General features: G+C 39.4%; 1 protein-coding gene across 4 annotated transcripts in view; it reads left to right on the forward strand.

Annotated features, from left to right (window-relative positions):
* The window catches only part of BRINP3 (BMP/retinoic acid inducible neural specific 3), a 209899-nt gene that overhangs the window by 85515 nt on the left and 98392 nt on the right, over positions 1 to 25992 (forward strand). The window lies entirely within an intron of this gene.

A 25992-nucleotide genomic window follows, 5' to 3' on the forward strand; every position in this document is an offset into this window, starting at 1 on the left:
TTGCTAAGTAACTGAACTTGGAATCACACTTCCTGGTATCCGTTATAACATTTCTAAAATACAGAAACTAAAACAGTCAACATCTCATCACTGCAAAAGGAGAGTGTCATTAAGAACAGAATTTGTGTGAAAGACTATATCCCATCTGAATATTTTGATTTTTTTCAGTTCTTGCTTACTCTTCTTGTTATTAAATCCTGCATAATTTCAACAGCACTAGCTTTTCTGCTGCACTGTGTCAGCATTTCCATTGAAAGACTCATTTTAATGGGAATGCTGTTCATCTGCAGAAAGTGTATTCTAAGCAGAAAACTGGAACATCCTGGATCAAATTCAAGCACACCGTCAGTTAAAGGACTTTTAGTAATTTTAAATAGAGTGACTTTTTGGAAAAAAAAAAAAAAAAAGCATCAAGAATTTTGGTTTAATTTTTGAAGATTTTTTAAAGTCTTGGCTACATATCCAAATGGTCCAGAAATCACTTTGTAGAGAAATATCTGCCACTAGGGGAACGGAGGAGCCTGGGAAAAAGATCCATTAGACCTATTTCATGTTCTTAACACAAATCATGAAATGAGTGACAGTCTGAAAAAGCAGATATCAAGGAGGGTGTGTGTGGGAATCTAGTAAAAAGAATGTATACAATTGGCTCTGATCTTAAGATGCCACTGGGCACTTCTAAGTGGGACCGAGGGCATGTATGAAAAGTGATCTTCAAAGGAAACGCGCATGCAACTCTTACAAAGTATGTAAGGTCTGATAGGGCAAGTTACAAGCTCTGATAAGACAATTATCTAGAGAAAATGCCACCCTTAAATCTAAAGTAGTGTTGGCAGTGTATTTTGGCCCATCTCCATCTACTCCTGACCAGGATGTGGGGAGGAGAGGCAGTCCAGCTCTGATTCTGGCATAGAGGATTGTCATAAGCATTATGGTTTAATTCATTGTACTGTCACCTAATGATTTCCAGTGCTATGACTTCTCTAGAAGAGTGAATACTGCAGTTTAAATGATTGGCTTAACCCTAAACTTTCACAGATTTGAGTGCTGGAGATCTCATGACAGTATGGAAAGCAAAGTTCAAAGCTGACGCAGCATCGTCAGCTGCACTTTGGTGTCACTGGATTTGTGTGATACTGACCTGTGTGTCTCTATCTCTGATCATGAAGCCAAGAATTACTTCATGCACAGAATGTAAATACTTCAGAACACATCTGTCGTGGTTTAAACACAGTCAGGTAACTCGTTAACTCACCCCCCCCCCCTTCTTTCCCTCCCCCTACTCCCGGCGGGACGGAGAGGAGAATCAAAAAGAATGCAACTCCCATGGGTTGAGATAAGAACAGTTTAGTAACTAAGGTATAACACAGATCACTACTGCTACCGCCAATGATAATAATGATAAAAGAAATAACAAGGGAAGAGAATACAACACCTCAGCACCAGCTGACCGATAACTCGCCCCCCAAGCCTGACCAAGCTCCGACCGATACCTCCTCCAACCCTGCAGTCTCCCAGCCCTTCCGGCTAACTCCCAGTTACATCCTGGGCATGACGTGCTGTGGTATGGAATACCTCTTTGGTCAGTTTGGGTCAGGTGTCCTGTCTCTGCTTCCTCCTGGCTTCCCCTCCCCCCTGGCAGAGCATGAGGCTCACAAAGTCCTTGGCCAAACCAAAACATCGCTATCAGCTCTGCTCCCAAGCCGAAAGTCAAAACACAGCACTGCATCAGCTACCAAGAAGGGGAAAAATGACTGCTACTGCTGAACCCAGGACATTATCCACCCCTTATTCCATACCATTCACGTCATGCTCAGATCCCACATTTTCAATATACCATCACTCTTATCTAAGTGCATGGACCAGTAGCTATAAAGCTGCTGAGTCCATCTGGTCCATGATGCCAGGCTCCATCTCTTGTAACAGTCTTCCAGAGCAGGAGAGACTGTGTGCAGTGTTCACACTTGTGAATAACCTGGGCAATAGTGTCCATTGTTAAGTCCACCCCTCGATCATGAGTCCATTTCTGTGTTGCATCTCTGCTCTGATGGCCTGAAGTGCCATGGGCCCACCAGGCTCAAAATAATTCACTGTCCCCTTCATCAGTTTCTGCAGCTTGTTGCTGGGGACTCCATACAGCTGCCTTCCATCTCCGACGCTTCCAAAGCACTGGAGGGGTGCAGTGGACTAGATACTTGCCCATACTGTCCCACACACCCTGCCACTCATGACTGTCCAGCCTTGGGGAAAATCTCTTGGTCCCCCTGCATCGTCGTCTAACCTCAGACAAGACCCAAACCCAACTCTGCTTAACTTTTGAGATCAGACAAAATGGTTGTGGGTAGAACACAGCCTGTGTGTGTGCCAACATGCTGATCCCCATCACAATCAGCAGGCAGGTCCCAAGGATACCCAAAGGCCATTCAAAACCTTCAGAACTCTCAAACGATGCTGCTGTGCTTGTCACTGGGGCTGGTGTAGCTGCTGTGCTTGCCGGCTCTCCCACCGCCAGCTTCTCTTTTCCTGAGTCCAGCTCTTCCTCCTCTGCCTTGCTGGGAAATGCTGCGTGGTCTCCTGCATCCTCCTGGGGCTCGGCGGGCGGCTTCCGGGGAATGCTCTCGGCCGTCGCGGGGCTCGGCTCGGCCGCGGGGCTCGGCTCGGCCGCGGGGCTCGGCTCCTCCGCCGCCTTCTCCCTCTGCTCGGCAGCCGCCTCCTTCCTCTCCTCGACCGCCCCGACCTCCTCCACCCGCAGCCGTCCCCTCGAGGCTTCGCGGCCCGCTCCCGCCGCAGCCGGGTCCCTGGGGCCGCTCTCCCGGGCCGCTTCGGCTGCCGGCGGCTCCCGGGGCCGCTCCCCCTCGGCTCCCCGCAGCCTCACGAAGATGGAGAGTAGGGCGAGGGCCAGGACGGTGAAGAGCAGCCGGACGGCCAGGTACAAGTCCACGGCCACGTCCGTCCCGCCCTGCTGCTGGAGCCCGCCCGTATTACAAGTCATGGCCATAAAGTACAGTGAGACAAGAACCTTAGCCCAGGCCCCACACTTGATAAACACTATCACAGCAAATACCGGCTCTAAGTAAGTTACAACATTCTGAAGCTGTGAGATCAACAAGAACAACTCTGAGAGCCAATAAATCGTCATTGTGACGAGTGACTATTAATCCAGTCAGATCTGTCGTTATCTCAACCCTTCGTGCCCCACGTTGGGCGCCAAGAAGAACTGTCCTGGTTTAAACCCAGTCAGGTAACTCGTTAACTCACCCCCCCCCCCCCTTCTTTCCCTCCCCCTACTCCCAGAGGGACGGAGAGGAGAATCAAAAAGAATGCAACTCCCATGGGTTGAGATAAGAACAGTTTAGTAACTAAGGTATAACACAGATCACTACTGCTACCACCAATGATAATAATGATAAAAGAAATAACAAGGGAAAAGAATACATCACCTCAGCACCAGCCGACCGATAACTTGCCCCCCCTCAGCCCGACCAAGCTCCGACCTATACCTCCTCCAACCCTGCAGTCTCCCAGCCCTTCCGGCTAACTCCCAGTTACATCCTGGGCATGACGTGCTGTGGTATGGAATAGCTCTTTGGTCAGTTTGGGTCAGGTGTCCTGTCTCTGCTTCCTCCTGGCTTCCCCTCCTCCCTGGCAGAGCATGAGGCTCACAAAGTCCTTGGCCAAACCAAAACATCCTTGTTATCAGTTCTGTTCCCAGGCCGAAAGTCAAAACACAGCACTGCACCAGCTACCAAGAAGGGGAAAAATGACTGCTACTGCTGAACCCAGGACAACATCATATCTTGTTTCTCAACACAAGGTTGTTTCTACACTTCAAAAATATTTTTCCTGTACCTATCCGTAAGAGCACAGCCACTCAAAGACCAAATGCTATGATTGCAAATTTTGTGGTTTCTTTCGCATGAACTTTGCTCTACAATATACCTGTTAAGCATCTTTCCTGTGATTTGTAGCAGCTGTTGTGTCACCATGCCAACAGGTTGGTAAAACTGGGGAAGGGCACACGGAAAGTCATTTCTGAGCTGTGCAGTATCTTAAAAAGAAAAGCTACTGATTGTAATGAGAAATGTAATTCCTTTCCGTGAAAGATGACTGAAAGAAAATGGAGAAAAATAAGACTTTCAGCTAAAGAAAACCTGGGTAGGATTATCACCTTACATGAAAAGGGCTGAATTGCTTTGGAGATGAGACCTTCCTCCTGCCCCCTGAGAGAAGCTCCTGGGAAGGACTGGGAATTCGCTATTGTCAGTACTCTTTGTGCTCTTACTTGTGCGGTGAGAAAAGATATGAGAATTTAAAGTGAAATTCCTTGCTTAATAAACCCAAGCCTTTTACCTAAGGAGAATGGTTAATTTTGTCAGAGGTGTGTGTGTAATTGCCTCAATGTGGATGGCAAGTGGGGACTAAAAAAATAACATACAAGCCCTAATGGCAAGAAAGAGCAGGTATCTCTTCAATTTGTACCTTCATCAAGGTACAAATATTTCAGAAATGCAGTAATTCAAAGAGAAGTTCTTTGCCAAACTAGAGCTATAGTGACGAGCTACATGAAGAGAGCAAAACAAACCCAGAGGAGGACAAGCTAACATTGAAGCAATGACACAGTTGCTGCATATGCAGCAATCTCAGCACATTCTAAGTTGTATAGTTGTTGTTATCCCAGACAATACATTTAAGTATTTACTGCAATGCTATTTAGCAGACGATAACAAAACAGCAGAAAATATATATGAAAGAAGATGGAAATATCTTGTGCCTCCTTAACAGGGAAGCTGTCAAACATAGAAACAGGTAAATGAGCACTTGGATGAAGGCAATTGTTATTAGCTTCTTCTCCACTGCAAATTGGGCACTGAGGAAAAAAGACAGAAGTTCCACTGAAGTGTAACAGAGGGTAATATTTGCCAACATGTGTCAACTATGCATTCAGGGAATGCAGAGGAATGAACTGCAAGAGGCACTAGTTTTAGAAATTCATTTGTAATCACTTTCTAATGCAGAGGAAGATCTTATAAATAGAAAATAGTGATGAAGGTAAAGGATGATGCCCCTCTCATTTCAGCTTCAAACAACCCTACTTTCTTGTATGAATTGCCTTTTTGCTCTTCTCTGTGGTATCTGTGCTGCATTTGAAGTATTGTGTTAATTTAAAATGTATTTTATGGACATACCTACTGACATACCACATCTCATTTACAGTCCTTACCTGGGTATCACTTCAGCATCAGCATTTAGATTGCGGTGTAATCTCCTATGATACATGTAGTGTATGCTTTGAATTTCTAATTTAAAGAATAGGCGAAAAGGTAATTGGTCATATCAGATTGTAATATTTGTTGAAAAAATTGCCTTCAGAAGTGGATTTTTGCTACATTAAGCTTATCCTGAATTTTGTATTCACTTTTTGGTTGAATTTACAGAATAATAAAATAGATGTATACACAGACCATGCAGGTAATATAAACATGTTATAAGGTGGACACAGTTGAGTAGACTTCATTATTGCTTAGAAGTTACATCAGCTTTGCAATTTAAGCCTAATGTATATAGCTGTGACTAATTCATTTAGTCAGTCTATACATTTAATGACAATTTGAAAGATTTTCTTTTTCCCCTTTTTAATTCAAAATAAGACCTGTAGCATTTCCTTTACCTTTCAGAAGTTGTTGAACAACTTTAACTCAGAAATTACAAGTCAACAACTTTATAAGTCCTGTCAAAACAAAACTGTTGTGAATGATAGAGCATATGAAAATTCTCTGTTCCATACAAAATGAAATTATGCAAAGACAACACATTCTTGTTTTTTCTTGCTGGCAGGCCTGCTCATTGTCGGGGAACTTCTAGAGGCTATTCTGACAAAACTTGTCTCACATGTATATACTTACTATACTGCTTAGGAAAAGGTGTGAGTAGTATTGGGGAATACTTCTAACAAAACACAGTTCAGACTGCAATGTAGAAACATATAGGCTAACTGACGATGATCTTTCTCATTCAACATATTCAGAAATAATAGAAATAAAAATACTAAATTATAGATGATGCATCCTCTATAATATAGAAATTAATATTAAAGAAAAAATAATTGAAAACTGCATGAATTTCAGTTGAACTTGCTGTGGCATACCATGTACGTAACAAACCTCATCGAAGTACTTAAGTTTAATATACTGGGACACTGCTAAAGTATAAATAGCAAATGAGAATTAACTATATCTGAAGCCTTCAAGGATGATACATTCAGAGGGGAATTAAAAGGTCATTAGTTATTTTATTAAACTCATTCTATTAGCTATTCTATTAACGTCACCTGAGATTTTGACTGATAAGGTAAAAAATAAGTATGTTTATTCTAAGAATTGATTAACAAGCAGATATACTATTTTAGTCACACAAAATCAAACCACTGGCCAAAATAAAAATTCTTATAGACTTTGGGTAAAAAGATTTTCTACTATAGTATCCTTTAACAAGAAAAATCAAGTCACATCTGTAATGAATGGAGTAAGACTTTGGCTGTTGTCCAGTTTTCCATAAATTCACATAGATCAACAGGAAAGGATGAGTGAGCCAAAACCAATGAAGCTAATTTTGTTTAGCTAATTTTAGATTTCTGGCCTTGGTAACTTTAAATTGATCCATTTCTTTTAGAACAGTTTGATACCAAATACATATGCTAGTTTTTCAGATTCAATTTGTAATAGGATGGCCTGTTAGATATCTTCTGAGTTTTTCAGATGCTATAGCTTTCTTTTTTTGATTGCAAATAATAATCTTATTTTTTTTTATGTGTACCAGTTAAACATTAGCATCTATCTCTTTGCAGAGTTTTGAAAAAGAAAGATTTCGATTTAAGTTGCTCTCTCCCCAAAGCCGCAGACACAATATCAAATGGACAGATCAGCATGTTCTCATGTGATTCAGTTCAGCTATACATGTGCTTGCTTGTCAGTTATGTTATCAAAGAAGATTTGTGTAACTATCACAGTTAACTGGCAGCCTGGGTATAGTGTCAAGTAGATATAATGTATTATTCCCAATAGAGAATACAAGGAAAATATTCTTACTACATTCAAATATTGAATAAGCTACAAAAAATAATCTGCTAATGGACACACTGTGATCCAAATTGATCAGACATTGATTCTGAATAATTTATTCATATATAGTTTTAATTCAGATTTAAGTCCAGAAGAATAGAAATCGTATTTAAAAATCTTTATGGCTTCTGGATCTATTTTCTTACTGTTTCTTCATCTACATTAGTGGGCTTTGTATTGAACTTTCATAGACCAAATTTACAGTAGACATCATTAAACTTAGGGTTTATTTTACCATTTACTTCTATTGTTTTAGGACTTGTTATGAAAAATAATTTACGTCTACTAACTTCTTTTCTCTGTTATGATCTCTAAATAAAGTAAATCAGATGCTCTAACCTCATGGGTTTGCCAGCTTTTCTGACAGATTTTAGTTTTCAATTTACTTACAGAGATAGTAGGATTATCCACAGAGCTCACTAATGCTTTATTTGTTCTCGGTGTAAGCATTTTAGTGGATGATTATTGTACAACTCTTATATATCCTATACAAAACCTAAATATAAATATATACTTATCTGTATACCTACTGCAAATTAATAAGCAGGCACTTACAGATTTACTGTTCTTTAGTGACTGATGTCCATTCAGTATCAAAACCTTTCAGCTGCTCATATTTCATCAATGTTGAGTAACTTTGCCTTTACATATCATTATATAGTGTCACAACTATGTTAGCAGTATCAGAGGGTCTTGAATCCTAAGGCTTAAATTATCTTGCAAAATATGGAAGTCCTGAAGCTTATTTATTAGACACTGGATAAGCCCAGAAATGTCATCTCCCTAGACCTGTGCAAAACATTTGACACAGTCCTGCAAGATATCCTTGTCTCCAAATTGGAGAGGCATGGATTTGTCAGATGAACTACTTGGTGGATTAGGAATTGAATGGCTGATCACACTCAAAGGCTTGTGGTCAAAAACTTGATATCCAAGTGGAAATCAGTGACAAATAGTGCTCTTCAGGCATTGGTGCTGTTTAACATCTTTGTTGGTTGGACATGAACAGTGGGATTGAGTACACCCTCAGCAAGTTTGCTAAAGATTAAGCTGTGTGGTGTAGTCAACATGCTGGAGGGAAAGGATGACATCCACGCAATACACCCCAGTATACTATTGGCCCTCCTGGCTGCAAGTGCACGCTGCTGGCTCATAGATAGTCAACTTAGCATCTACCAACACTCCTAAGTCTTCTCTGCAGAGCTACTTTCCAACAGGTCAGCCCCCAGTCTATACTGGTACTTGTAGTTCTTCCTCCCCAGGTGCAGTATCCTACACTTGCCCTTCTTGAACCTCATTAGGTTTCTCTCTGCCCAGTCTTCCATCTTATCAAGGTCCTGCTGGCCGGCAACACAGCTTTGAGGTGTATCAGCCACTCACCCAGCTTTGTATCATCAGCAGGCTTGCTGAGGGTACACTCTAGCTCTTCATTTAGGTAGCTGGTAAACAACTTGAATAAGACCAGACCCAGTGTTGATCCCTGGGGAACAGTACTGACCACAGGCCTCCTACTGGCTTCAGCAAGTACAGAACAGATTATTTCACTTCTCATTTCATAGTCATTTTGGAACTACTTCACACTAATCTTTACTTCATTAGTTTTCTTCCAAACTTTTATTTAGACTATCACAGGTTTATTTAAGCTATTGAAAGTATTTTGTTGGCTCCTATTTGTAACGATGCCTCAGGGAGAACTTAGTTATTCAACAATCTAGGTATAGATAAAAAGGAAGATGAGCATTTGAAATTTTTTAATACCTATTTTTGATTATCTTTAATTGATTAAGTCAAGGCCAGGTGGGAGATGGAAAGGAGAAACTTAGCATATTTACTCCTTATTGAAGCAGATGCTGAATTTAGATGACCAGATTCTACCTTAAATTAAAATTATTCTACCTCTAAAGTTAATAATTAAATTTATCTCCTTTCACATTAGTAAAGTTATTATCCATTGTTTCCGTCTTTTATTTTTGTATTTTTTGGCAAATTTTAAATGGTTACGATTTCCAGAGGGTAATACTTCCACTGTATGTATCTATTCTTTGATTTATCTTGATTGAGGTAAGATATGCGCAGATATATACCTCTCAGGTATAATACCATTACTTGTGTTTGTGTGTGTATTATATAGAAAGGAAGCTAAAATTATCACACAAGCCCCTAAAATATTCAACATTTTTTTTCTTATCTTGTCAATAAACCTGTCACAGAAGCATTCTAGGCTTGGGTAGAAGTGTTTAGCAAACCAGCACAAAGTGCCAGGCAGTGACATTTGCTTTGACATGTATTGAGGTAATAAACCTGATGCAGTAAAGGGTAGGTAGAAACCAAAAGGCAAAGGGTTATGTGCTGTCTTGCATTCATTTTTGTCCAGGATAATTTAGCTAGGACAGATAAGACACACAGTTTAAAATTGCGGTATATACAATCCTAAAAATATAACAAAATCAAGCATGCCCTCTAATCTCAACACTGATGCTGTGGATAACTCTGCTGCTGTCAGTAATTTGACTGACAGCTTGCTGCAAATATGTTAAAACCAACTGATGCATCCACCCATGCCAATTTTCACCTTCCCAATAGTGTTTAAGGTTTGTATAAATGATACAGGTTATTTACCTATGAAATGAAATGGACTTGATTCTTGTCAATTTTCTGTTCAGACATTTTTGAATAGTTATAAATATACAACTTAGATCATGTTATGATGATTATGCCAGCAGGTCTATATTCCCATCTCATTATCTGAGTGCGGCTTATACACCTGTGTACCTCTGAACAGAAGTGCGGATAATTGCAACTGGAACGTCTCAAAGAGAACAAACAAGCTAAGACTGTTAGGGGCATCAGGGATTGCCTAGAGCTAGCAAAGATCCACTGCTTCATGGAAGTGCAATGAGGCCCCTTAAAAATATAAGAGAAAACACAGAAAGCTTCAATTACCTATTCTACAAAATTCAATCTTCATTTAATTTTTTTTTTTTTTCAGAAAGAAAATGATGTTGGAAGAGGCATTTAAAAATACTTCCTAAGCATCCCTTTTCTTTCTCCACCCTGTACGTCATTCCCTTACCTAAATCACACAGTCATTTAAAACACACCTTTCCCCAGGCACAACCCTCTTTTAGGGGCCATGAGGAAGTTCTCAATTCCTCCTATGTGGTTTCGGTCATGCTTCCCTCAATGGATTAACGCTATATGCTGGTGTGGCTGTCTTCTAATCAGAGCAAAACTATTAGCTCTACTCTTGCTAGTGCCTAGACAAAGGTTTTGGGTCAGTCTGTACTTTGTGGTCCCCATAAAATGAAAAATGCATTCTGTAGGGTGAAGGGTATAGAATTTTTACCTATGCACTATTTGTCTAGCTAATAAAGAATGATAATGATGGCTGAAAAGAGAAGAAAAATATTCATAGACTCATATAATGTTTTGGGTTGGAAGGGACCTTAAAGTTCCAACATCTTACAAAATCCTACTTTTCTCATAGTGAAGAAAGGCTTTAGCTATATTTCCAGTGTTGATATTTCTGATTACAGAGTGGCACACAATTGGGCTTTGAATAACATTTTACAAATAGAACTATTATGACTTCCATATATAATGAATAAATGCCTCAATAGTTATAATTTTTCCAGATGGGAAAACTGAGGCTCAAAGGAGTTATTCTCTGTGTTTAAAGAATTGTAATTTGCAACGGCTATATGACGCATTTTGTTCTCAAAGTCCCTAAAGCCCCTTCCCAAACATCATAAGGTCACATATATACTGATTAGTCACGTATTTTGTATCCCAGAATACTCACTAGAAAAATGAAAATATTTATTCTGCTACTGTGTAAAGGTGTAAGGCTATAAAAATCCTATAAAGAGTATGCTTAGTCACCCATGAAAATGAGATAAGATCTCTTACAGACCTGGTCTTCAGTGCCAGGTTTTGTCCCCTATACAAACCCATTTGCATCCCAGTTATTGGTTGAACAAACACAGTAGAAAAATACTTAAATAAAAATATCTTAAGATTATTTGAGACAAATAGAATCTTAAAATAATATTTCATTTATATTTTCTCAAGATATTGTCTTAAAAGATCTAAGGAAGGATGTTCCTGTAAACTTCAGCATATCTATGGTGTTTCCACTTTTCATCTTCTACAGCTTGCTAGTAAGCTTTGTAAATGTTTAATGAAAGATCAATCCACTCTGCTTCCAGTGTTATGGCAATACCGTTAGGAAATCACAATTATCACAGCCAACCTGAACAATATAAAATGGCTGTGCTAGTAAAAGCAGAGCAGTAGATGGTCTGTACCCTTCATGTGGGTTTTGCTGCTGATTATCCGTGCTGTCTCTTTTGTTCTCCCCTCACAGCACATTTCAATTATGTCAATGTCTCAACTGGAAGAGGTATTTGTCACACTATCTCCAGCTGTCAGGGCAGCTATCATGTCTGAGTTACATGCTTATTTGAATTACTTACTGTGGGACGGAAAGGGCAGGATATCGCTACAACTGTAGTTTATTAAAAGACCCACAGCTGTTCTGCAGAAAGTCTGGAAATACAGTTTCCTAATAAATAATTCTTCTCCCATTTGAAAGACATTTCTGTTTTCATTCCTGCTGATGACAGCTTCTAAATTATCACCTGTTCTTAGAACATTCACCTGAAATAATCCTTAGAGTTTCTTATAACAACTTAAATTTTTGTAGGAATTTATGACTTGTATTATCTCTTGGTTGTGACAACAGCACTGTAATTTGTAGCAGTGATGTAAACAATATTTACATGGTCATGCTTCAAGCAGTTACTGAAAAATGTACCCAGGAGCCAAAGGAGAAGAATACTTCATTCAAATTAAGCCTTCTATTGAGGGAAAAAATGTTTACAATGAGGGTGGTAAAATACGGGCACAGGTTGCCCAGAGAGGTGGTAGATGCACCAACCCTGGAGACATAAAAACCAGGGTGGATGTGCTTCTGGGTAACCTGATCTAGTTGAAGATGACCCTGCTCATTGCAGGGTGGTTGGATTAGATGACCTCTGAAGGTCTCTTCCAACCCAAACTATTCTATAATTCTGTGATTCTGGGATTCTCCCAAATCACACATGAATAACTGACTACTTTGCAAGGGCAAGGCCACATGTGAAGGACAGCATGTGTACCTGCTGTCATAGAGAGGACCAACTTTTCCTTTTTCTGTGACTTCCAAGAAGAAACAATTTCATGGTTTTAGAGATGAGTGTCAGTTTTTCCTGTTCTTGGGTGTGAGATGAAATGATAACCTTAATAATAAAAAATACATATATATATTTTTTCTTATTTTTAACATTTTAGGACTTTTAATTACACAAGTTCTGTGTAATTAAAATGGCATCTTGTTGGAATCTCTGAGTCAAAATTTATCAGGTTTGGAAAATTATTAGTCTCAAAGAAAGGGAATACAGTAAATTGTATGACAGCATTAGTCAGCACAATAGTTTTGCTCATATTTACAATGCCAGATTTGCATTGTAAATTACATAAGGCTGAGACAGATCTCTTGTTCAGACTTTGTTGCTCCAAATAAAGATTGTTTTCCCTAGCTGGGCAATTGTTCACCTCCTGTTTCTCAATAACATTTCACACTAGAAGCCTCTTGTCATGTCTTCCAGAAGCTTGTATTCTCTTGAAAAAGAAACAACCCGAATGTCTAAATTTTCCTAATAAGAAATGTCTTTTACTTTTTTATCTCCTTGCTGTTTTTAAAAGGATTTAAACATTACATATATATGTCTTTCTTTGGGGGCGCTGTTCTTGTTGAGATCTTAGATGAACTCTGGAAAGTGACATAGGTATTTTGTTGTCATACAAAGAATGTTCTTCTTCTGTGTAAGAATTTACCATGTTTTCAGTAAAATTCCATGCAGGTTGTTTTTTTTTTTTTTAATCTATTCTATCATATTTCTACTTACTTAATAATTTATTTGGTATGTATTGTCTCTTTTTTTTAAGTGTAGTTCCTTGCTTTTTATCACATCCCATCTTTTTGATTTTCGACCATTTCTATGGTTTCTATAAATCTTTAGAAACGCTTGCCAGAGCCCTCATCTTAATATCATCTGAATATTTTATGAATAATATTTTTTTTTCAAAGAACCAAGTTCAGGATAATTTCTGTAGAATCCCACATATAAAAGCCTTCTAAGTTGATAGTGTACCACTAACAACATACTCTTTGAAAGGAATCTAAGAGATCCAGGTTCTACTCCTACATTCAAATGACTGAAACAAATCTTCCTTATTTGGGCTGTAAATGGATACTAATAGATCAAATTGAAGCATGAAAGTCTCATGGCTGAAGGGCACTTAGTTTTCTTATTTCATGATGATTACTAGGGCTACAGAGTTTCTGGGGCAAAGGAGAAGATTGTGGAATCAAATTATTTTATTTTATGCAAAAATCTTTTCTCTTTATTCATGCTGTAAATGTGTCATTTACATATACAGAATATTACAAATATTCTACTACAAACCCCAGATTTATGTTTCCTAAATTTTATGACATATATTTTTCCACAGAACCCAAAGCATACTAAACTCTCAACCAGAGAGAGAACACATAAAAAATTACTATATATGCAGAAAGTGTTTGATTTATAACCACTTTAAATACTTTTATTTTTTATACTTTTAACTTTTCATTGGTTGAGTAAATTAACTTTAGTATGACATGGGTGTAAAGATATGGAGGATATTTTTTCCTGTAATTTCCTTCATTCTCATAAATTGCACTAATTTTCACATGATGCGGCATTACCCCATAGGAACAACAGTTTCAAGAAAATCAAGCATTCTCTCTATTTTTTTTAAAAAAGGCTTGAACTGCTGCAACTCTTTATTTCTGTTTCAAGAAAAATTCAGTGATGAAATAAAATCACCTGGTGTCCTAATTAGCATTTAGATAGTTGCTATTTGGCAGTGAATTTTGTGATCTTATTTAGGCTAAAGAGGTGAAGAGGTGAATAAAGTATTTGCTACTACTTGCGCAGCTGCTGCTAGGTCAAGTTTCTCCTGAAAGTATGCAAGGATTCATGACTGCGTCAAGGGTGTCTAGAGTGCTTCTCCATATCAAGGACATTTTTTTGGTCTCATCCACATTCAAACCAGGATATCCATACATTCTCAGTATGATTTAACTTGCTTGGAAAGAAAGACCCATGAATTCAGGCTAGAATTCTCACCAGATTCCTGTGGCAGTGTGTACTTCCCTGAAGCTCATTCATGTCAAGGGATGATATCTCAGTAAGGCGCCTTCATAAAGACAATATTGTCCCAAAAGAGGTAACAGTATATGAGCTCCAGGTAGCACATCTCTTCTTAATTCCAGGAGTATATCTGAGGAAACCTAGTGCTCTTGTATCTATGCATGTCTTTTTGGAACCTGCTTTTTCTACTGTGGTTTCAATGGGGTGAAGTCGCTTTTGCTAAAGATCACCCTTGAATATAAATGTCCATGACCCCTGCATGAGAGAAAATGTTATTCACCACTTTTAGGTGATCCTGTGGTGAGAGGAATTAAATCTCAACCACACAAAACTGTCAGGTTTAGAGATGAGAAAAAAGCAGGGGTAATCAAGGGGGTAATTCTATCCATCTAAGCATTTGTTTAAATCTCATGACACAGTGCTTGAACACCTGCCAGAAAATCAAAAAAGAAATGTTTACCTCTGTTTCTTCCTATCTGATAGAGATGTAACTGACTGTAGGAGAGGTAGGGAGGGCTTTTTTTTTTAGCTTTCTTTGCCTGTGAACAACTTCTTACAAGAAATGTAAGACAAGGAATCTCGTGGAAGGGAGATTTTTGTTTCTATGCTGTTTAGAGGTTTATGAATTTTCTACTCCGAATTTATTGTCATCTTTGACATGCTTTCAGCTGGTCCCAGGTTCAAAAGTGAAGTGAGTTGCTTCATATATATGGTACTTGCTCTGACTTAGTCCAAGATAAGTCAAGAATCACTACTGTCTACACCATGGTTGGTCTAACTCAGAGAAAATGAAGATATCTACAGATATTGATGATTGTGTGAGTTTCATGCTAGTACAATAAGCATTACAGACTTGTAGCCAACTCAATGTATAAAGAAATACAAATGTAGCATTCAGCTTTGTGAAAGAAGACTTTTGACTTTCCTGTCTTTTTTTACACTGCTGACATTTTCTGAGACCGGAAGAGGAAACCCTGGTATTGTCTATTTGATGTATTGTTTTTAGTGAGAGTGTTTATGAATATGCTGATTAGCTTCCTCCTGTAATATGTTTGTGAGATACATACACTTACTCTAGGTAGTGGAGTTGGAGTTCCAACTGGCCACTAGGCAACCATCAGATGGCAAAAATGCTTGCTTTGTTACCACACTGAATTGCAGTCAAGCTGGCAAACTAGAGGTGCAAGGTTTTGTAATTCATCACAGGCCCCTACTTGAATAGATATGCAGTATTGCACTGCCATTGTTCATAACTACAAAAGATTACTTCATTTATCTTCACATCACTTTCATTTTGTGTAACATATTCCTATTCTATATAGAATACTGAAGTATATTTAACACTCAATTTATGACAAACATTTCACACTGTGGAGGTGCACTGGTATTTTTCACGGCAGCATTGCAAAGCTGGTGTGTTTTACAATAGGGTGTAAATAATTCTAGCCAAGACATTAATAGATAAGTTTAATGTGGCCAAAACCGAATCTCCAATAATTGCCCAACATTACTCCTTACACAAAAAACCTGGAGAAAAATGCCATCAGATCTGCTGGGCATATGGTTTGGAAAGCCAGTTAATCTTGACTCTGTTTCTAGATTTGTACAGCCATGCTGCATTCTGTTTTTTTCCTAAGCAACATTTCTAGGAAAATACTGTAACATTCATGTAGGCCCTTATTAGCTTAAGCTTGTTGCAGAACAGAAGACAGAGCACCAGGGTTCTAAGCAGAGTTGCTATACTGTGACTAATAATCTGAAATTATTGGCTAATCAACCTCAAGTTGAAACACATCTAGAAGATAGTCATCTTTTTGCTAATTTTAATTCAATAATTACATCTTTTCTTGATTACAATTGGCCTGCATAGCTTTCACTGCTGCCCAAATGTTAAAACTTCTGTTTCATGAATAAAATGGAAAAGGTTTCTAACCCTGTCAAACTGACCAGATATTAACCAGCAGTTCAGCTGCACTCACATGGCACTGCACTTACAGTAACAAGTCACCATTTCTGATGTTACTGCTTTTAGCTCAAGCACTGTAATGACACTGTTAATACAGCTACCAGTGGCATAGAACAGGCTTTAGCTCAACCCTGTTAGTATAAAGTCAGAGTAACTCTGAGCATAATGAAATGTGGGCATGTGCCGTGTACCACGTCTCTTAGCTGTTTGTAAAATATGCCCCTCTTCAGCAATTCTTTTTCCAGCCTTTGCAGGGTGCATGATGTTTCACTCCTTCCCAAGCCATATGTTGTACTTAAAGCCCAGCCAGCAACTCAGCACCACATAGCCATTCACTCACTTCCTGCTTCCCCCCTGCCAGGGTGGGATGTGGGGGAGAATCTGAAGAATGTAAAACTCACTCATTGCAATAAGAACAGTTTAACAATTAAACTACAACGTAATACTAGCAATAGGGAAAGAAAAGGAAGGAGATATAAAGATAAAAGGGGAAAGAAAAAACAACACACAACAAACTAACAAACCAATAAGTAGTGGTGACACACAATTCCTCACCACCTGCTGACTGATACCTAGCCCCCCTACCTGAGCAGTGATCAGTCCCTTCCGGGTAACTCCCCCCAGTTTCTATACCAAGCATGACATGCTGTGGTATGGAATACCCCTTTGGCAAGTTTGGGCCAGGTGTTCTGCCTCTGCTTCCTCCTGGCTTCTTGTGCACCTCTTCACTGACAGAGAATGAGAGACTGAAAAGTCCGTGACTGGGGTAAGCACTACTGAGCAACAACTAAAACATTGGTGTTTTATCAGCATTATTCCCACTAAAGCCAAAACACAGCCCTGCACCAGGTACTGGAAAGCAAATTAGCTCTACCCCAGACAAAACCAGGATACTGTGTCACTATTAATGGTATTATAAATGAAATTTTTGGTGTATATGATAATTGTGTGACATTATATATAATATTTAAAGTCCCGCTAGTGCTTAGATACCATCTGAAATTTTCCACAATCACTCTTACTTTTGTCTCTCAGATCTATTCTACAGAAGTGCTGTGAGGGATGAAGAAATGGATGCAGACACAGAAATTTTGTAGTCATGCACTTGCAATACATATATTTTACAATAGTAAAATTCAAAATAGAGCTTTATCCTACCTCAAACATCTTTAAAAAACTCATATTTGGATTCTGTAGAAGGATTAAGAGTCTTATTCAGCATTTTTACTATAGCCTGAGCTTCAGAATGGATTTAGTTGTGTACAAAGTCTCCAACATATATAAGCTATATTACAAGCTGACCTACCAGTTTTATGTAAGCCCTAAAGTCCTGAAAGTTTTGTTTCCAAGTTTTTTTCCTCATCTTGCATAATTTCTATATCCATGTCATTCAAGAAGGATTGAAAGTAAAATGAAATATAACAAGTATATGGCACATAAATAATTTTTTTCAGATACTATATTTAACACTTTCTGTTGCAGGAATTAGCAACTCAACTCCCATTTAACACTTTTATTTAGTTAAGAGCATTAGAAGGACCTGTGTTTGTAATCTCGATTTATATTGACAAGTTTGTTGCTCTGATTCTCTGTTCTGCTCACTGTTGTAATTCCACTGGTTCTTTAGAGAGATTTGCAATTTACATCACTGGAAAAAAGAATAACACCAGGAACATTTTTAATAAACTAAAGTCCCAAATTTATTTTGAATAAATATAGATAGTTGTGCTAGAACAGAAGCATCCTTTTTGTTGTAAAAAATAAAACTAAAACATTTTTATATACTGAATAAGAATCCCTGGGTTTATTTTTTTGTGTGTAATTAGAGATCTGAGCATTTTCTGCTACCAGTGAAACAATATTTAGATAGAAGGATAACGTATAGATGCAACAGAGATCAGCAGCACATTCCCTTAAGAGCTAAGCAATAAACAAATAAAACACTGAAGTATTTTCAGAAAATATTTTGATTTATTTTCTACTGCTTTCGACAATTTGAATTCCTACAAACTGCAATAGTGTTGTTGTTATGTTTCACAATATCAAAACAATGTTTAGGCACATGTCTGTGGCCAGTTCATAAAGCTTTTTGGTCTGCTCTACCTATGGGACAGAAGGAGGTCATACTTACTCACAGTACTTAGTATCTTCAGCCTTACTATGCTTCAGTTTTTCGAATGAGAAATTGGGTGAATAAGAAACACTACCTTAAAATTTTCAATTATTTATTATAGTTTGGTTTTGTCTGTATGCCTCTTTATTGCTGAGTACAACAGATTAATTTGTGGTTCTGAAACAGAAATTATAAAAATAGTAATGGGAGACACTGTTATGGTTAAGAAGAATCCATCAGGCTCACTGTAAATCTGTTTGAAGGCTCTGATTTAATCACCTGCAATAGAAAAGATTATATTCCCCTTCAAATCTTCTACACATTACAGTTTTACAGTACAATGACATTTTTTTCATTTCCTTCAACTAGATGTTTTATATAGACCTTTCACTGTATCTCTCCATACCATATGATTTAAAATGTATTGTAATGAGTGCAGTGGCAGAAGAAAATGTATAATTTACATACACTTTTGAAAAAAGTGTTATGGCTTGAAATTCAAAAGAGAAATTGACAGCCCTTGTTGGCCTGGTGCCCTAAAATTACTTTCAGATCCACTCGCACTTTGACGTCTTTCAAGACATCTCATGGAATACTCTGTTAAAGGGTGTTTCATGTCAGAACATTAATTTTTTCCTTAGAGTAAACATCACTCCGAATGTCATTGCACAGTAACACAGGAAAGATATGCTAAGAAATAAGAAAAGAAATAGTGTTGAGATAAAAGATGTATTGAAATTATGCTTTTATTTTACCCCACACTGACTCCTGGATGATCATTCTTCAGTTTAACTTCCTCTAAGTAGAACAAATGACAGGAGATCCTGCTCAGCAGACAGAGGCTGTGACATGCATACAGTACAGCTGGTCAGAATTGGCACTACAGGACTTCAGGGCTCTTGCATATGTCTTAGCCAACCAGCCTCAAAACAGATTTTTGATATGACATACAAATACACTGTTCTGATAGGTAGGAAGATAGAGAGAATGCTGCCCACAACCTCTGGCACTACTTATGATAAAAATGTGGCTCTGTTATAGGCTTTATCGTAGGAGCCAGACTGACTTATGTCCTCTCTTTTGTACGAGCCTAGCAATTCAAAGCCATCATTCTTCTCAACAACAGTCTTTGCCCTGAGCATTAAGGAATTAATGGTTAACATATCATTTGGGCTGGAATAGCTAGGTATCACAGATGGTACCACCTGCTATTAAATCTCAGCTTCTTCAACTTCTTAAGAACATTCAGGTTCTTAAGATGGTCTCGAACCAGATCCTCTTCTACAGTGGGCCTAGGGTCTTCATTCTCACAATCCCTGTGTCTGCCTTCCAAGACTTGGGTGGTGTGGTCAGAGCATTTGCCAATGAAGACTGAGGAAAGTAGTCATTAACAGCCTCAGACTTCTCCAAATCCTGTGTAGCCAGTTCTCCCGATAGCTTCCAGAGAGGGCCTACATTGTCCCTAATCATTTGCAATGTACCCATAGAATCCCTTCCTACTATCTTTCGCATCCCTAGCCAGGTTTAGATCTAACTGGACCTTAGCTTTCCTAACCTGGTCCCTAGCTTCCCGGAGAGCATCCCTGTATTCTTCCAGGCCTCCTGTCCTTGCTTCCACCTTTTATAAGCCTCTCTTTTCCTTCTAAGTTTCCTCAGCAGCTCCTTATCCATCCAGCGAGGCCTCCTGGCCCTCCTGCTGCACGCACTTCTAGTCAGGAAGCAACACTCCTGAGCCTGTAGCAGGTGATCCTTGAATATCAGCCAACAGAGTTGGGACCCCTGCCCTCTAGGGCTATATGCCATGGAACCTTGCTAAGCAGGTTCCTGAAGAGGCCAAAGTCTGCTCTTTTGAAGTCCAGGGCAGTGAGCTTGCTACACGCTCTTCTCACTGTCCTGAGGATCTTGAACTTGGCCATTGCTACAGCCAAGGCTGCCCTGGAGTGTTGCATTTCCAACGAGCCCTTCCCTGTTGGTGAGCATGAGGTCAAGCATGGCACCCCTCCTTGACAGCTCCTCTATTACTTGCAGAAGGAAGTCGTCTTCCACATAATTGAGGAACCTCCTGGATTGCTTGTGCCAGGCCGTACCATCCCTCCAACAGATACCAGTGTGGTTGAAGTACCCCATGAGGACAAGGGCCTGCGAGTGTGAGGCTGTTCCTATCTGTCTATAGAGCGCTTCATCCAAAGAGTCCTCTTGATCATGCGGTCTGTAGCAGATCCCCACAGTAATGTCCCCCATCACTGTTCTCCCTTTAACCCTGACCCACAAACTCTCTGTTAACTGCTCACCTGTCCCCAGACAAAGTTCCATACTCTCCAGCCTATCCCTGACATAAATAGCTACTCCCCCTCTTTGTCTGCCAGGCCTCTAACCTTCCATTCCAACAATACAGTCATAGGAGACATCCCACCATGTTTCTGCGATGCCTGTGATATCATATCCCTGTAGATGTGCACACATCTCTAATTCTTCTTGTTTGCTCCCCATAAGATGGGTGTTTGTATAGAGGCATCTGTGCTGAGCTCCAAACGAAGCCGGCTCATTGGCTTTATCGGCTGAAATATCTCTACATTGTGCCGAGCATTTATTATAGGTGCTGGCAACTGACTGGGAGTGTTAGGATGTAATGATGCCCCCCTCCCCCAGCACATCTAGTTTAAAGCTTTCTTGACCACTCTGACGAGCCTCCTACAAAAACAGCGCGCAACCCAGCTCCACCATCCTCCAGTAGACCTGGCCTCCCAAATTAAGTCCCATGTTCTAAATACCCAAACCCCTGACTATGGCACAGCTGTTCTAACCATTTATTAACCTAGCCAACACTCTCAGCCTTTTTAAGGTCCTGCCCTTTATCCTGGAGAATTGATGAAAAGACTATCTGAGCTCCAGAGCCCCTAACCAACTCTCCCAGGGATCTCTAGCCCTTCTTAATGTTCTCTGAGCTACTGCTATCTACATCACTAGCACCCACATGGACGACTGGAAGGATAATAATCAGTGGGACTTACTAGACCAGGCAGCTTCCCAGCAACATCCCTGATCTGAGCCCCTGGTAGGCAAGACACCTCCCTTGAGACTGGGCCAGGCCAACAGATGGGTGCCTCTGTGCCTTTCAAAGTAGAGTCCCCTACTACTATGACCCCCTGCTTTTTCCTGGCAGCACCAGTAGTGATCTTTACCAGTGCATCAGCCGATTTTTCATGTTGTGAGTGTGTTTCCTCATTAGCCCCCTGCAGAACTGCAAAGCTGTTCTGCATGGGGATATCAGATTTAGGAGGAAGCCCCTTGCTTTTAATTGTCCTCTTCCTCCTTTTTTTTTTTGGTTTTTTTTTGTTTTTTTTTGTTACTAGTTCCCAGCTTCCTATGTTAATGACCTTTCCTGCTTGAGCTACGGTGGACCCTTGAGGCCAGTGCACAGTTTGGGCCTGGAGCAAGAAGTCCTGATGAAATCCACCCACGTGTCCTGAAGGAGCTGGCAAATGAAGTTGCTAAGCTACTGTCCATCATATATGAAAAATCATGGCAGTCAGGTGAAGTTCCTGACAACTAGAAAAAGGGAAATATAGCCCCCATTTTCAAGGAGAGACTTGGGTGACATCGTTTAGTGTGAGGCGTCCCTGCCCATGGCAGGGGGCTTGAAACTAAATGATCTTAAGGTCCTTTCCAATCCTAAGTATTCTCTGATTCTACGATTCTTAATATCAGCAGGACAGCTGCTAGTCTTGGCTTTTACACAGTAGAAGAAGAAGAGGAAGAAAGAATAATCTCCTAATACTGCTAGTGTTTGTATTCTGTGCATAATGATGCAAATGCAAGGGTTCTCTTGACCAGCAGCCAGCGCTGATGCTATGCTGTTCTGTGGGAGGTGTTCTTCTGGTAAATGGTACTCCAGTGGCTTTGGAAGGCAGTATTTTCTCTGCTAAGAAGATCATTAACCCTGTCAGGCCTGGTAATCTGCCTCTGGCAGTGGACAGGAGCACAATTTCCAAAGAAGAATAATCCATATTTGGTACAAAAATCTTTTGAGGACTGGAGAGTTTGTGTTAGAATGACTGCAGTAAAGGTTGAATGACATAAATCAAGGTTCAGCTTCACTGTGTGAATAAGAGATGGGAGAAGGAAATAGAGTATACTACTGCTTGAAAATGTGAAACCAAAAGAAGAAAGGGAACATATATGTACAGGTATATAAATATACATACTTATAAAAGTCATATAAAAGGAAGATAAGGATATGATTTCATTTATAGTGAAATTTCTGAAAAAAGAGATTAGCTTTTAGTATAGCAGTTAAAAGTGACCATCACATACCCAGGAAATGTTTGTAAAAGCCTACTCACTCAACATACTAGAGATAATGTAGTGTTAGTCTCCCACCCTGAAATCCAGCCCAGCTTTTCCTGCTCCAACATTTTGCTCTCATAAACCCAGTTACTTCTGATGTCTGAAATGTTTCCTCAGCTTTCCTTTTGGAGAATCTGTTAGCCATTTCTTGCTTGTCCACATCTAGGTATTACTGCTACTGCAGGGAGGCAGCTCGCTTTCGGTGCCCCATGGCTCTCTTTTATCTTCAGAGATGGAGTTTCTTCCTCTTAACTCTTCCAGAGGTTTAGGTCTTCATCTCTCCACATTCCAAAACACTTCATTTAAGAAAGACTTCAGGAAAGTTAGTTTGTAAGTTCTTTAAGAGCTTCAACTTTTAAAGCTGTGGAAAGAGTTCTAAAGCTGTAATCTAGCTCTACCAGGAAAACATTTGCCTCTTTCAGAGAAGAGTTCTAGGACATACTGTTTAAAACCAGAGCTCAGAAAGAAGCAGTCAATCAACTTAGGCCAAGGTTAAGAGGAGATTCAGACAAAAGCTGTAGTTATACAGAGCATGCCTAATATTTAGAAAAAAGTAATCTACCTGACGTGCATTAAAAGCTTCAAAAATTGGGAATGAAAATTGGAAAAAACTGTTCTAAGAAGTGCAAGTTGAATGAACTGTCTGTAGTTAAGTACTACAATAATTGTTGAGAAGTTCTGAGAAATCTTCAACATCAGCTTTAAAGTCAGGAGGAGATACTTTTCTGTGAGACAGTTTCTTCTTCAGTCACAAACTTGCTGACATAGGCAACAAAAGCTATTTTGTGATATTCCTTTGACAGCATTAAAAAGGATCAGGTGAGGGGATTATGGTGGCCTTCTCTATCCTAAAAAATTCTGACAATGAAAGAGTGAAGGGTAGCAGCAAACTACCTACTCTAAGACATGCAACTTTCCTGTTGTGTTTGAACCTCAGCTTTGATGTAGACAATTAGTAAGATAGCAAGTTTAGAAGAAAAGGTTTCATCAAAGTATAAAATGAATATTTTACATTACAAAGCTTGTATTCTTATCTTGCTATCAAAGCAATTCTGTCTTGTTGGTCTGTTTGGGAACTACAACTGATCTACATTTTCTGATATATTCAAGTGAAAAAACCCCAAGCCACTCAAGTATGCCCAGAATTCACAGAAATAAAACCTTTGTTCTTTTTTTTTTTTTTTTTTTCCCAACTAGAAAAGCACATTTACAGTTCAGGCTACACTGTTTTTATTGCTTGAGTTAATGTGGTCAATATGCCAACAAATATTCTTTTATTTTAGAGACAGAAAATATTTATGTGCAATTTATCTCTACACCAACATGCGGTAGTTCCAAAAAACCTGAAAAAGGGGTTATTGGTTCTGTAGCTTCTTAAAAGGAAAGTAAATTTGTGAGAGAAAACTTTAAAACCTGACAACTAAGTTGTAAAACCCTACAACTATCAAATAGTGATTTCCAAATACTAAATTGGGCACACCGGCTATGCGCAGTCTTTAAGGAACTGTGGAGATCTGTTTAGTCTCATGCTCTTGACTGGTAAATTGCATTAAATTTCAGGTAAGTTATGTAAAGCTCTTTCTACTACAATTCTGATTTGTTTTTGATAAAAATATGGCATTTGCAAGAATGTGTCTGAGAGGAAAAGCAATTCATAGGAGCTGCAGCAAACTGTCACCTACTATGCATGTGAATTTAAGCTAGGCTGTGGATAAGATGGATGGGATCTGCAAGAGAAACAAGAGGATGCTGGAAAGTAGAAGGGTTATACAAGAATGTATTAATCTTGGGTCTACTAATAGTTGTGAACCCGAAAGTGTTAAAAAATATTGCTGTTGATTATGTCTTACTTAGCTCATCCTAGTTATTAAGCCATGGTGTCGTGGTTTAAACAAAGTCAGCCATAAATCACGCAGTCGCTCTCTTGCTCCCCCCCCCCCCCCTTTTTTTGCTCTCCCCCTGCTCCCAGAGGGATGGGAAGGAGAATCAAAAGAATGTAACTCCCACGGGTTGAGATATGAACAGTCCAGTAACTAAGGTATAACACAAATCACTACTGCTACCACCAATAATAATAATGATAAAGGAAATAACAAGGGAAGAGAATACAACACCTCATCACCAGCCGACTGATAACTCGTCCCACCCCGCCTGACCAAGCACTGGCTGATAACCTAGTCCTACCCTGCAGTCCTAGTCCTTCCGGGTAACTCTCAGTTACATCCCGGGCATGACGTACTGTGGAAAGGAATACTTCATTGGTCAGTTTGGCTCACCTGTCCTGTCTCTGCTTCCTCTCAGCTTCCCCTCCTCCCTGGCAGAGCATGAGCCTCAGGAAGTCCTTGGCCAGGCCAAACATTTGAGCAGTAACTAAAAACGTTGGTGCTATCAGCGCCGTTCCCAGGCTGAAAGTCAAAAACACAGCAGTGCACCAGCTACCAAGAAGGAGAAAAAATGACTGCTACTGCTGAACCCAGGACACATGGGCAATGCTTTGTCTCAGGAATCCCTCCCTCAAATGTTATTTTCTAGCTGCATTCTTGCTTTTTGCCTTCTGTGTTAATTTTGTAAATGAAGCTTACACCATATTTAGCTGTGGCTTTTCTACAATCTTATCTAAGGGAAATCTTAATTGACGTATGTCAATCTTAATTGACATAGCTATATGAATGACTTAACAAAGTGGTAGCTAACCCACAGTCCACAGGTTGCCTTGGACTTAATTTTCACAGTACCAAAACAGCTATTGGTGAGCCTTGCAAAAGCAAAGTTACTGCAAATGCTGTATATCTTGGCTAGATTTTGCAGACAATGAGTCCTTCCAGTGATAACGCTATTGTCTGCATATTTCCTCAAAATGGACACCAAAAGTACAGGAACTGGAAATATCACAGTGAGTGGTGTGATAGTGTATTTCTAAACGGTTGAAATTAGCCATCTCTGTAACTAAAGCAAAGGGCATGGCCTGTTTGTTGAAATGTTTCTAAAATTTGCCTTGTGCTAAGTGAAACCACTTTTTGTCTTTGGTCCAAATTTGAGTAAATTATTAATTTAGTTTCAGTTTCTAGCTGATGTGATAGTTCTAGGGTTGTATTTGCATCAGAGGCTAAGCATAAACTGTAGGAACAGCAGCATCCTAAGTGGCTTCTCTTTATTTTTAATTCTTTCTGTACAACGATTTTGTTATAGAGTACTGCCTCCATTTTA

Source organism: Pezoporus flaviventris, unplaced genomic scaffold (genome assembly GCF_033815535.1).
Source record: "Pezoporus flaviventris isolate CSIRO_AGI_PZ_B2104156 unplaced genomic scaffold, CSIRO_AGI_Pfla_v1 ptg000013l, whole genome shotgun sequence".
NCBI lineage: Eukaryota > Metazoa > Chordata > Aves > Psittaciformes > Psittacidae > Pezoporus > Pezoporus flaviventris.